The following is a 15,595-nucleotide window of genomic DNA, read 5'->3' on the forward strand; positions in this document are numbered from 1 at the left end:
AGGTAAAAGGTAACTTTTTATGCCAATCTTTGTAAGTATCAATCATTTTCTCCAAGATTCTTTTGATATTCTTATTTGCAGCTTTTACAGCCCCATTCATTTTCGGATGATACGGTGTAAAATTACGATGACAGATCTTGAACAAGTGTACACTTCATTCATCATTTTGTTATTCAAGTTTTTGGCATTATCAAAAATAATCATCTTTAGATGCCCACATATGCATATTATCTCTTTTTTCATGAACTTGCATATAACGAATCGAGTTACACTAGCATACAATATAGCTTCTACCCACTTCATAAAATAATCAATCATCAGAAAGATGAATCTATGTTCATTTCAAGCTTTTGAAGTGATAAGACCGATGACATCCATGCCCTACATAGAGAACAGCCATATAGGAGCCAAAACATGCAATGTTAATGGTGGAGCGTGAATCTTGTCAGCATAAATCTAACACTTATCACATCTCTTAACATAATCAACATAGTCCCCTTCCATTATCAACCAATAATAGCTAGCTCTCATGATTGTCTAGCCATCATATAACCACTTGCATGTGCCTTACAAACTTTTTCATGTACTTTTTTAATAATCATTTTTACTTCAGCTACACTCACACATCTTAAGAGTATTTGATCTCAACTCCTTTTATAGAGGACATCTCTATCAATGAAGAAACTCATAGCTAACTTTCTGATAGTCCTTTTATCATTTTTTGTTGTATGTTCTGGGCATTACTAATTTTTGATGTATTGATAATGTCATGATACCATGGCTTTCCATTAACTTTTTCTTTGACACCTAAGCGATGTGTCGGTACATCCTTTACATCTAGCTTGATAAGTTGCATTTAGATATTTGCATCTATTTTGATCATTAAAACTAGAATAGTCAATGCATCAGCAACTTGGTTCTCCTCTTTAGGTAGATGCTTAAATTGAATTTCTTTAAATCGCTTGACTAACTCAGAGATGTATTTATGGTATCAGATCAACTTGAAATCTCTTATTTCTCATTCACCTTGTAACTGATAAATAACTAGAGCTGAATCTTTAAACACATCTAGCATTTTGATTTTTTTTTCAATTGCTGCTTGCAGACCTATAACACGAACCTCATATTCAGCCACATTGTTTGTGCAATTAAAATTCAATCTAGCCATGATAGAATAATAGTATCCATTATGAGATATTAAAATTACCTTAACACTAGGACCCAAAGCATTAGCAGCTCTATAAAAATACATTCTCCAAGACTTTCTAATAGGTTCATTTTCCTCAATGACTATAACATCTTCATTAGAAAAACCCATTTTCATTGGCTCATAATCTTCGACTGTATGATCAGCATAAAACTCGACTATTGCACTCCCTTTAATAGCCTTTTGAGTCACATAAATAATATCATATTCTGAAAGCATAACTTGCCATCACACTATTCTTCTTGTCAATGAAAGCTTTTTGAAGATATACTTAATAGGATCTAACTTTGCTATGAGCCAAGTAGTATGATAAAGCATGTATTGCCTGAGCCTTCAAGTTGTCTAAGCTAATGCACAACATATCTTCTCTAATAGTGACTACTTAGACTTATAATCAATGAACTTCTTGCTCAAATAGTAAATGGCTCATTCCTTTTTGTTAGTTTTATCTTTTTGCCCTAACACACATCCTATTGAATTTTCATGTACTATTAAGTACAAAATAAAGGCTTTCCAAGAACTGAAGGCACTAACATAGGTGGATTTGACAAGTATTCTTTGACCTTATCAAAAACTTCTTGGCATTCATCATTCCATTCTCTTGGATTATATTTTCTAAGAAGCTTGAAAATAGGATCACACTTGTAGATGAGTTAAGAGATGAAACGAGCAATATAATTCAATCTCCTTAGAAAACCTTCCATTTTCTTTGGGGTACAAAGAGGAGATAAGTTCTTAATGACATGTATCTTATCCGAATCTACTTCGATTCTTCTTTCGCTGACTACAAAGCTCAATAGTTTTTTCATTTTAACACATTTGGTAGGATTCAACTTCAGTTGAAATCTTCTTAGCTTATCGAACAACTTTCTAAATTTGACTACATCATCTTCTCTTTTACGAGATTTTGTAATTATATTATCCATATTCATTTCTATCTCTTTATGCATCATGTCATGAAATAGAGTCACCATTGCTCTTTGACAAGTAATACCTAAATTTTTTAACCAAAAAGGTAAGACTTTATAACAGAACGTCCCTCACATAGTCACAAATGTTATCTCTTCCATATCATCTTAAGCCATCTTGATCTAATTATAGCCTAAGAAGCCATTCATAAAGGAAAATATGCAATGCCTGGCAGTGCTATCCATTTAGGTATCGATATGGGGCAGAAGAAAGTTATCTTTGGGACTTAACTTATTTAAGTTTCGATAATCGATACACATTCTAACTTTTTTATCCTCTTTAGAAACTGGCACTCTATTGGCTATCCATTTCGAATACTTTGCCACATTCAAAAATCCAACATTAAATTGCTTTTTCAACTTCTCTTTAATTTTTACTATCATTTCTAGTTTCATGCATCTTAACTTTTATTATACCAGCTTGCATTCTGATTTCAAAAGTAATTTATGCTTTACAAGATTAGTACTAAGTCTTAGCATATCTTAATAAGACTATACAAACATGTTCATGTATTCTTAGAGTAGTTCTTCTAGCTTTTGCATATCAGTTGGTGAAAGGGACATACCAACTTTCACCTCTTTTTTATATTTATCATCCAAATTCACTAATTCGATAATTTTCTGGTAAGGCTTAATTGGCTTATCTTCATGTTTTATTAATTTTAACAAATTATCAGGCAGTGTGTAATTATCTAAATCTTTTTCATTATCAAGTTCATCAACATGAGTTGGGTTTTCAAAATTGAATTCGAGATTATTATCATGGTTATCTTCGTGTTGATTGTTTGAGACCCCACAAAGGGTGAGATAAAGAAAATACTGGCACACAAAAAATGGGATGACAAGCAAATCATTAAGGTATAATGGAAAGAGAAATGATATAAATGAATAAAAATAAAAGTGAATAGAAGAAATATGGATGCATCTTCTAAGTCTTTTATTAAAACAACAAATATAAACATATCATAACAGATCTCTTAATGCTCATAAAGAGCAATTAGAAATTTAAAGTTCCACAGTACATTACTTTTCAAAAGTTTTAAACATAATGGTAACTCTATGACTTTTTAATTATCTAGCTTAAAATTTAGAGGACAAGGGTGCGCAAACAGCTTTTCATTCTGACTTTTTTTTCTTCATCATCCACCATTTGAATGGCTAGCTCTGAAAACTCTTTCACCAATTCTGCACTTAGGGCTTCAAACGAATCTGGGTAGATACATCCTCTCGAATGGAAAGAATTATAGAGGTATGAAATGACCATAGGCTCTAATTCTCATTTATATCCTCTAAGATTAACCATTCTCTTTTCATTTTTCTCATTCACCAGTTTCATTCTATCACCTCTTGTCGATTTATAACCCAAGTCGAATCTTTTTTTTCATATATTACTAGTGGCTTCATGATTCTTTACAGGTTCTTCCCAAGTCTAGCTTTAGGTTGCCATCCTATTCCAATAAGTTATTTAACGACCATTTTAATAGTGGTAGATAAGTGCAATGACAATAATTTAGACCTTTCAACCACATATGTTATGTTGACAATCTCAAAAGATCTATAAAAGCACTCTAGTGCTTCATGTGTCGATTTCACATAAGGAGTATTTATCGATTGGGTTACTAGTAAATCTCCTTCTCATGCCATACATGTCAACTTTCCATCAACAATGAAGTTGACTTCTTGATGTAATAAGGATGGAACAACACTTGCCATATAAATCTATGAACTTTCCAACAAGCAACTGTATGAGGGAAAGATATCAATAACTTAGAGTTTCATAAAGAAAATGCATAGGCTAATCTGTAATGACATTTTTATAACTATTAACACCTCTTTTTGGGTATTATCGAAAGGTTGAACTACCATATGACTAGGCTTCATATAAGATCCATCAATAGGTAGTTTCACCAAAGTAATCTTAGACATAACATTTATGGATAAGCCATTATCGATCAGAACCTTAGCCATTATATGACTCTTGTATTTTACAGTAATGTAAAGAGCTTTTGTACTTTTTCGACCTCAAAAAAAATCTTTTCATTATTAAAAGTGATGTAGTTTGAAATTGTCAAATTATTGACAAGTTGTTCTATGTATTTAACAAACACATTGTAGGACATATATACTTGATTCAACACCTTCAATAAAGTATTACGATGCGACTTTGAACTTAGCAATAATGACAATAGTAAAATTCTCGCTGGCATCTTGTTTAACTATTCTACCGCACTATACTCGCTATGTTTTATTAGCTTTAAAAAATTACAAGCTTCATTCTCAAAGACTGACTTCTTACATTCTTTATCTGGGACTACTACAGGATTATTTTGACTTCCCTCTTCTTATCTCACTTTTACTTTTTTTTCTAGCTTTCTGTAGTGTTTCGAAATGTAACATCTCCCATTCTGAGTTATACCTCCTATGTCCTTTATATTTGTAGTATCCAGATTGACCACGACATCACAATCATACTTTAACGGTACCATTTTGTCATTCTGGTATAAAAAAGGGCCAAGCACCTTAATTGTCACTATTGGTCGAGAGATAGGTTTTTCTGGCCTCGAAGTCAACTTTTCATTATAGTAAATAGTTACCGATCTATGCATAAACTTATTTTTCAAATCAATGATATACACCTCAACTGTCATCAATTATTCTCTTTCTTCATAAAACTCTATCCAACCCATATCCATGAATTTTTGTACGTCTTGATGAAATCGATTGTAACTCTTGATAGAATGCCTCAAAGCACCTCTGTGATAGTCGCAGCTCTCGATTGAGTTAATCATTTTAAAGTAATTTTATGGTTCTATTGACTTCAACATATCAGCCTTGACCAAGGCTTCAAACACCTTAGTCATCAGAGTTTTAACTTTGTCCATCCTTCTCTTTATATAGCTTGCTTGCCTATCTATCAAAGCATTTATTGATTATCTAGTATGGTTTTGTAAAGGGTTTCCATTAACATTTAAGGTCCCTCATTGGTTTATATCAAAATTTAACACATTTTTATTGATTAACCCTTGCACTTTATGCTTTAGAGTAGTACAATTTTTAGTATAATGACTTGGGTTTCCATAATGATAATCACAATGCATATCAAGATCATACCATTTGAGAAATGAAAGTTTCAAAGGTTCAACAATAACAGAAGCTGATAAATGTTTCTCGATAATTCGATGGCATAAATCTGTGTATGTCAAGAGAATAGGGTCAAAAGTGGTTCTTTTTTGGGTATTTCTTAGGGCTCTTAGACCACTACTTGGATTGGGTCTTCATTCTGGTCTGGTAGGTACAATGAAACGATTGTATAAATAGCTAGGTGTCCAGAAAGATAGCTAGAAATAAAATGGATAAGCTAGTTGTTGTAGTGGCTGATATGGTTTATACAGATAAGGGATGGATGTAACATTATTTATAAAAGGGAAATGGGTTTGGTAGACTGGCACAGGGTATGGCGTGATGCCTCTGAACTATTGCCTCACAGAGTTCACCATTTAGGCTTCATTTTCTTTCTTTTTTGGTGCTGTACCTCTCTTTATGCCACTTATCTTTCCTACATCAAGCTAGCCATTCTTTATAACATTTTCAATAATCTCACCTAATACCATCATATCTGTAAAATTTTTTGTTGCATTGCCTATCAATCTTTCATAGTAAAGTGCTTTTAAAGTGTTCACAAATACGACAATTATCTTTTTCTCTATAAAAGAAGGTTGAAATTATGCGACCTATCTCTCTATCTCTGTGCATACTTCTTAAAACTTTCTATTACCTTCTTTTCCATGCTCTATAGAGATAGATAATCTAAAGCTAGGTCCATAACATGCCAATATTGTGTAAAGAATGCCCTTGTGAGCTTTTTCAAGAATGAATACGAGTCCTATCTAGTTGAACATACCATCTAGCAGTTAACTATAGAACCCATAAGGTTATCCTAAAATACGTACATCAACAGCTTCTTGTCACGAGCATATGTCATCATCATACGACAATACATGATAACATGAGTTATTAGACATTTTGTGCCAACATATTTTTTAAATTTTGAGACTTTAAATTTAGGTGAAATGACCATGTGTGGGACCAAACAAAGCTCAACTACATTCATAGAGCCATAAAAGTCCATTCCCTCTATAGTCTTAAGAATTTCTTCTAATAATTTCATCTTCTACTAGGCACTAATATCTTTCACTTTCTTAGATGTCTTTATCCCTAGCTTTTCTCTCTTCTTGAGATCATCCAAGTCAAGAACTAAGATTGGTTTGGGTGGTTTTTCTATTATAACAAGATTAGCAAAATTTTAAATTATCCTGGAAAAGGTACGAATGTCATTCTTAGATAAGGATTGGAATATCCTCTAAGAGTAGAATTTGCACTCTAGTTTCTTGAGAAGGTTGGGTTGATCTTGGCTCAAACCTTGGAGGGTAAAAAGGATCCACCATGTCTAGCAATTACTTTTAAAAGCTGGGATTTTTTTTCCACCACTATTTTTTGTCAAGATTTTAAAACATGTCCATTATCTTACTAAGATCCCCTTTTTTTTGTATGAATGACAAGTAGGTTGACTCAAAATTTTTGGTGGGTGAGCTATTTTTGAACATTTATTACCATAAATTTTTAAAAATTAGAATGCCATGTGCTGAAAATTTTATTTTCCATTTTTTATGATTTTTTTAAAAACAAAAGTGGTGCATGTGATACATGAATGCAAGTGGGAGATATTTTCTCTTGGACAAATTTCAGAACTAGAAATTTTCATTGATTTTAAATAACTTTTATTACATGAGATTTATCATCATAAAATTATATCCATAGAAACGTTTGACATGCTTATAATGATTATTGACTTCATCTAAAATATTTACTAGGCGCTATCCATATTCTCTTACGGGATTGACTTTTCTTCTTAATGTTTATACTTTTCAACCATCTCTCATGCCTTCTTCACTGTCTTACAAACTTAACTGGTTATGTGCTCTATGTACTATTACCTTTTTAAGCTTTCTACTCTCAATCTCATATAAGCATCTTTTTCTGAATCACATGTGAAGATCTAATCTTTGTCCCTTCTCTACCACTCATCTATTATTGCTAAAATATGATTCTTATGGTCTTGTAGTTTGAATCATCTAGTGAAGTGATTTTTTTTTGTTTAGTACTTCAAGGTGCTTTCTTCTCTCTTTTTGTAAGCATGGCCTTCAACCTTTCCTTTTTTTTTTGGCATTCAACTAATCTCGTTGAAGCTATAGAGTATAATCCCTTCCAATTTTAGCATTCTTAAAAAATTTTGGTAACCTCTTCTTGTTTTTCTTGAGCTTTCCCTTTTCATTGGTTCATATCCTCTCGAAGCTCATCCATTTCACTCTACCGACTAAGATAAGACTTAGTGACTTTTTCAATCTTGCATTGGACTCATAATCTTTTATTTTCTTAGTACATATCTTTCAAATCATTGTTGACCACATTTTGTTTTTTTATAACCTTCTCTAATCAACTTCTTTGTACTTTTGCTTTGTATTTCAACCATCCTATCTTCTCGTGAAGTCTCAAATTTTCTCTTCTTATTTTTTCTTTTTCAACTTCTAGTTCTTTTCTGATAAGTTTAACTTCTAATTTGTATTTTTCTTGAAAAGTTAGCTAATTGATGTGAGCCATCATCAAGAAGGAGTACTATGTCTCTAAGCTGCTTCATTTTCCAAATCTAATAAACAGGAGTGACTTTGTCGAGGAGAAGCCCTAGTCTCATTCTTTACATTTTCTTTCATACATGGATTAACTGTTTTAAGGTTTTGGTGGATTTGATTCCCCATAAATAAATTCTACTTGAACCAAATTATGAGTGGCAGGAACAAACTATTTTACATCAAATTGCCTAAGCATTTTTAACAGGGCATAACTTACTACACCCCATAGTCCTAACAGCGGTATCCATGGTTTGTTTCCTCTATGATACCACATGGGCACATGAGGTATCTAAGGCACCATCCATTCTATTTCATCCCCAATAAGCCTTCGCAAGAATAAAACCCACTCTTCTTTGGTCTTCATTGTTGGCCATTGGCTTTTGCAAAACTCTTTAATTAGTGCCTTGTTTTAAATATATGGCTTTGAAAATGAACTTTTCCCACACTTGAAATGACTTCTGATCCACACATACAATAGTAGTGCATACCCTATGAACCATCCCTTTCTATTTTGTAGACAAAAATTTAATGATCAGATGGCTTCAACTAATATTGTTGGCTCAAATTAATTGATTGAGTTTCAATTGGCTTGAAAAAATCCACCACAATTATCTCAATATAACCCAAATTTTTAGGAAGATTACCAAGCCATAGAATACTAAAACAAACACAACCATGCCATGATCATCATTTAAATGCTCTTGAAAAAATTTTAGAGAAAGTCCCAATGGATACTAAGATGTTCACCTTTAAGCTTTATGAAAGAATCTATGGTTTTCACTTTTACCCCTATAAGCTTGGCCAATTTTCAATAATAACCCGATTTTGTCTTTTAGGTAAACATTTTATCCAGACACTGTAGTTCCATCCCAAGCAAAATTGAGTATTCTTCAATGGTTGACACCAAATTTTCCTAATTAAAAGTGAAGCATCTATAAGACAAATCCCAAAACTGTATAACTGCCTTGACCAACTATTTTTCGATTACTATCGGAATGAAGGATGCAATCTGCTTGTACTTTTTACAAAAGCTTTCTTTTCTTTCTTCACTTAACTAACCTCAGATGACAACTAATTCTTTTAAATTATTTTGTGTAAGATCCAAATGCACTTTTTCAAGTAAAAATGGTAGCAAACAGTCTCCATTCTTTTGTCGAGCTTCCTTCGATGAAACATATACTTCATTATATGATTCACATGGGACATTTACGAAAGATGAGCAAATTTGTAGTTTTATGGGATCCATGAAGAACTTCTCAAGAGAAATATATCCTAGAGCAAATACTACAATACAAGACTATTTGATATGATTTATGTAAAAGGAAAAAGAAAAGAAAACAAAATTGAAATAGTGTGAGGATGTGGTTTGAGATTAAAAAAAATTGTTTTGAGATTTTTTTTTTATTTTGTTTTGTTTTTATCACACATGACTTTTATTCCTATATGTTTTGGTCTTAAGTATTTTCTATAACTAGGTAGGTGAAGCTCTACCTAAGGTTGGCTTCTTATGGCTTATTACATGATTGGTTTGGATTGACAAGTATTTAAAGGCTCCAAAATTGTTCCTTACTATTTTCCACGTTAGACTAGTAAGGCACCCCGATCCTCACCCATTACGGGCTATGAATAGAAATGGTTCAATTTTAGTGAAACTATTTCACTTGCCATTGCAAAGGTTATCTTCTCAAAAGAGCATAGGTACTTTACCTCCTCCTATAAGGGATAGAGCCCGGGTATAGGCTCATGCACAAAGTGCAACATGTCATTATGTGTGCAAATGTTTCCTAATTTATTAAGAATAATATATACAAAAGGCATAAAAAATGCATGTGAAAATTTCTTTTTGTCTTTAATTTGTTTTTGACTTTCGATTTTTTTTTAGTGAAAAGGAATCGAAATCTAGGAACTTAAAATTAAATACCAATTAAGACTATTTAAAGTAAAATTAAGGATAACACGTAGTTATTTTTGGCCTGACTCTCAAAATGTTTTCCCAGTAGAGTTACCAAATTATCGTAATGGTTTTGTGGCCGCCCGATAATTTGGAAACATAATGAAAAAAATAGAGTCACCACCAATCTTTTTTTTTTTTTTGCCTAGGTGCAATTGGTCACCTATTAAAACATATCCTTTTAATAAAATTTTAAAATTAATTAAAATTTATTAAAAAGATAATTTTAAGGTTTGCAAAATATTCTAGGTCCAAGAGTTAGTTACGCATAGGGAAGGATTAGCATCCCATAACACCCATTTAAAACAATATCAATTAACTACGTGTTATCCATTGATTTTGGTTTTCTTTTCAAAATTTTATTAGTTATTTTTATTCCATTTTATTCGAGAAAAATAAATTAGAACCATTTTATTGAAATAATTCTTAAAATGTTCCAGTACATTTTGTAACATTAGAAGAACTTTCTCTCATCTAGAGATTTCTTAGGTATCGCTTCTTGAAATATCTTAGAATCCCATCCTTAAAGGCTTGGATTTACTTTTCGTAAAAAAACTATATTGTACATGCAATGCAAATAATAATATGTTGATGCACATATTTTATTTTACTTTTAGAAATTTTATTATTATTTTTATTTATTGTTATTATTTTGGAGAAAAGAAAATTTTTTATTATATTGAAGGTTTTCTATAAATATTCCAATACACTAGTAATATTTAAAAAAATCTTCTCACCTAGAGATTTCGCAAAACATTACTTCTCAGAGAACTTTAAGAATCCCATCATCAGATAAAATTTTATTTTTTCTCATTTTTTATCACTTTATTTAATTTTTACTTACTATTTTTTAGCCAAAAAAGAAAGAAAATTTTTATTGCATTGAAAACTTTTTATAAATACTCCAATACATTGGTAGTATTTAAAAAAAAAAAACTTCTCACCTAGAGATTTCGTAGATATCACTACTCGAAATACCTTTGAATCTTATCTTTGGATAAAATTTTTTTTTTTACATTTTTACAAATTTTTTTATTTTTACTATTTTTTATTTTTAATTTTAAAAAAATCATCAAAGGTTAGGCATCATACTCATTAATTATTAATTTTTTTCATTACTTTATAAAGTTTATTCCCAATTTTAACAAAATTATCAAAAATTTTAACTATGTATTCCATTAGTTTTATTTTGTTTTTATTAATTATTATTAAAACAACAAAAATTTATTATAGCAAATTTAAACATTTTAACATGCATAAATACCAATAACAAAATTTAAAATAATAAAAATAATTTAAAAATAAAAAAAATATTTACTTGAATCAGACGGATCAACATCAGTTTAGATGGGCCAGCCAACAATGGTCTGGACCAGTCAGTGGTTCAACTAGGCCAAATAACGATTGAGGGGTGCCTAGTCACCAGTTTAGGTGCGAAAACTCTAGGTAGTCTCGGGTCAATGCGCGGATTTTTTAAGTCTTAAATGACGTCGTTTTAGTCTTGATAGCAACTATAAAAGCCTAAATTTGTTTTAATTTATTTTCTTTCTTCCTTCTCTCTCTTTCTCTCTCTCTCTCTCCCAGACTCTTTCTTTCTAAATCCAACAAGCCATCACTGTTCCTAGAATCCAACATCGGCATGCCGTGTCATCTGTCGAAAGTCAATTGCCTAAAAACCCAAAAACTTTAAAAACTTTCTCCTCAATTCCCTAAACACAGATTCGAGCTTAGTTTTGTGAGAAATGGCCTTGAATTACATAAATCGAGGCCCAAAGTTACAACCAAAATTTTTTTATGTTTTTTTAAAAGTGTTAAGAGCCCCACTACCAGGGGTTAAGTTTCTTCGTGTTTGTGTTTTTTTATTTTTTTATTTAGTATTCTTAGGTTTTTCTTTTACGGAGATGTTCTTGGATCTGGCAGGATTTTTTTATTTGATTTTTTTTCAGGGTTTTTTTCGATGACTTCCTCCCATTTTTCCTCTTCCTTTGTGGCTCTATTTATAGAGCCAGATCAGAATCAAAATCTTAAATTTTCTAAGATTTTGCTTAATTTTGAATGCCTAGGGTTAGGGTGGCTATTAGGGTGGTTGTCGGTAGCTGTCAAAGTGGCAACTGGCAGCTGTCAGAGCTACTGGTAGTGTGGCTATCGACGGCTAGCAAAAAAGGTGCCAAAAAAGAAAGAAAGAAAAAAAAAAAGAAGAGAAAAAATGAAAAAGAAAAAAAAATGAATGGGTGTTTACACTTAACTTTTTAAGAATTTCTATTTTGGCTACTCAACTTTTAAAATTTACAATTTGGTCACTAACAAACAAGTCCTCAAATTTTATTAAAAACTAGAAATAAGCATGTGATGTTTTATTACATGAAATTAAATTATTTTTATTTTTATTATATATTTTAAATTTGAAAATTTCATAAATATTATCCAATTCTCAAAATTACTAAAATAACATAACTTTAACTTTTACGATTCTATCCATCCAAAAAATTTCAAGTAAGTATTTTATATTTCATAATGTTAAGATTATAATTACAATAAACATTCATAATTTTAATTTCATGGAATAAAATATTAAAATAAAAATAAATAACATAAATTTATTGCAATTAGAACCTTAACATGATTAAATATAAAATTTATTAATATTTTGGTCTCCATTGTCAAAAGTTCATTGTCACCATGAATTTATAATAGGTTGATCACCAACATTTATGAAAGTTAATATGCTAAATTATTTTATTATTTATGTTACCTATTAAAATATATTGGGATAATACTCCAATAAGTCACTTAATTTTATAAAAAAAAAATAAATATAAACATTTAACATTTTTATTGCATGAATTAAACTAAGAGTTTTTATTTTATTATAATTATACCATTTAAATTTGAAAAATAGATAAATATTAATCAATTGCCAAAATTACTAAAATATTAATCAATTGCCAAAATAAATTCAGGTAACTATTTTAAAATTTTGCATTATGGTCATCAATATTTGTGAAATTATTAATATTTGAATATTACTCCCAACGTAATTTTAAAACGATTTAATCACCAATGGTTTTTTAAATTTAGTATAATAAATTATTTTATTTTATTTTATTTTATTTTATTTTATTTTGTTCTCTATATTTCCTTTAATATTTTATTATATGAAATTAAAATGAAATCTTGACATTATGAAATATGAAATACTTACTTGAGTTTATTTAAATGAGTTAATGACAAAGATTTGAAGTAACATTATTTTAATAATTTTTGCTAGTAGATAATATTCATCTAGTTTCAAATTTAAATGGTACAATTACAATAAAATAAAAAATTTACAATTTAATTCTATACAATAAAACTATCAAATACTTATTTCTATTTTTTTATAAAATTTGAGGACTAATTTGATAGTAATCAAATTGTAAATTTTTAAATTTTAATAATTAGAACAAAAATTTTTTAAATGTTAAGTGATCAAAATTTATTATATTTTTTAAAAATTTATAATGTCATGTTAACAATGCAACATGACTTGTTAGATGACGTGATATACCACACAGCACCTAAACACTAACAGCTGAGTGATAAAAAATAATTATTTAAATTTAATGATTAAATTAAAAAATAATATTTAAATGATCATTTTAAAATGAACCCTAAAATTGAGTGTTTACTTGTGCAATATTTTACCTAAAAATGAAACCAATAACTCAAGTTTCAACACAACAGCAATCAGATTTTGAAGTTTGAAACCATTCTAACACAAACAAAATTCAAAGTATAAGCACTGCGTGTCCCGATGAATTTTCTCCTGCTTTCTCTTGTTTTTCTCTTTTTTTTTTTTTTTTTTTTGAGAAAATGAGAGAAGTAAGACTCCTTTCATAAAAATTAACTTTAAGAAAACAACTTATGTATTTTTTTAATATTTCTTTGATAAAAATTTATTTATTGGTCATTAGTTGGTGGAACAGGATAATTTTATTCCAACATAGTTCATTAAAAAACTCAAAATCACTCGGCAAGACTTCACTAATCCAAAAAAAAAGAACTTGTTCATTTGACTTTGCATGAAAAAATTAGGATAATATTTAAGGTTGGAATATTTTGTTCTAGTTTGATTCATTTAAATGGAATTGAGTATCAAACAATGACAATAAGGTTATTCTTAACAATGACTCCACTTTTTCTACTTTCCACATTTAAAATATTCAATAAATTTTTTTTAAAAAATTATGTACATTTATTTGTTTGGTAATTTGATATATAATGTGTTTAGATGTTTAAGATTACTCCCAAGTACCATAAAACCAATGAAGATTGTATCTCTTTTCTGTATGTGTTAAAGTCTTTAAAAGAACTAACAATTAAGCAAAAACAAAAAAAAAAAGTTCTCCAATTTCTGATTTCCAGCTTTGGGTTTTTCATTTTTTTCATGAGCTTGTTTTCATGGGGAAGAAACAGCATTTGGGTTCCACTTCAACCTCCATTTCTAGATCTGACAGTGAAAGAGTCCCTCTTAGGAACAAGGAGGTTTGTTTTCTTCATTGTCTGAATTTTTTTTATTAATTTTCTGGGATTCTTTGATTGGTTAATATCCTTGTTCTCTTTGTATATTTTTTTTATTAGTTGATTTTGTTGAGAAATGTTTTTGTTTTTTGTTTCTGGGTATCTGTTAAACCGCCTCAATTTTGTGTATTAATATGTTAGTTGTTCTTGAAATTTTTATATTTTTATTTTTTTATTCTTCCTGTTTTCTCTATGAAGTAGGGGTTTTTTTTTTTTAATCATTAGGGTCTTTGTTCTAATTATAATAATTTTTTCTGATGTTTTGGTGTCTAATTGATTAATATGACATCAAATTATGTAGGTAGTTTACACTTAAACAAGTGACTATCGAGTTTTCTTTTAGTCTCAGTCTGACAATCCTCTTAGATTTTAGTTATGTTATCTATAAAACAGAAATTTTGGCAGAACTTACAAGACTGTAATTGAAGATTATTATATTTAATAATTCAAATGAATAAATCTAATATTATCATTCTATCTTTAAATTATTTTTATTTAAAATTAATAATTAATTTTTAATAAATTAATTAAATTTGATATATAAAATTAAATTAATTGATCACACTTTTCTTTTTAATATTTTCTTTCCTTACAAAATTAAAAATGTAAAATTTTAAAGAAAATAAAAAAATCTAGAAAATGAAATTAATGATATATAAAAGTAAATCTGATTTTGCTGCCTCTCGTATGATATTCTTCTCTTCAACCCCAAAACTAGTTCCGCATAACTCTCTGCATTGGGCTACGAGTTGGGATATTTTATTTGGTGGGATAAGGTTAATTAAAATACTCAAAATCACTAAGACTTCCAATCCATAGAAAGTACTTGTTCATTCGACTTTGCTTGTAAGAATTTTTCTTCTACTTTGATTTTTAAACAATGTATTGAACATTGACTATGAAGTTATTATTAACAATGACTCCATTTTTCTACGTGTCATATTTAAAATATTCAATAAAAAATTAAAAATAAATATTTATATTTATAAGTTTACCTAACCTGCTGGCCACTAAGAAGGGTGAGAGGAATTGCTTGCAATTCTTTTTCATTTATTATTGTCGATTATAGTTGTTTTTTTTTTTTTTTTTTGAAAATTCGGAGTGAATAAGTTGTGATATTTAATTTTGGTTAATTAAAAAACTCAAAATTACTAAGACTTCCAATCCATAGAAAGTACTTGTTCATTTGACTTTGCTTCTAAAAATTTTTCTTCCATTTTGA

Source organism: Durio zibethinus, chromosome 10, assembly GCF_047325235.1.
Source record: "Durio zibethinus cultivar Kanyao isolate XHJ-2024 chromosome 10, ASM4732523v1, whole genome shotgun sequence".
Lineage (NCBI taxonomy): Eukaryota > Viridiplantae > Streptophyta > Magnoliopsida > Malvales > Malvaceae > Durio > Durio zibethinus.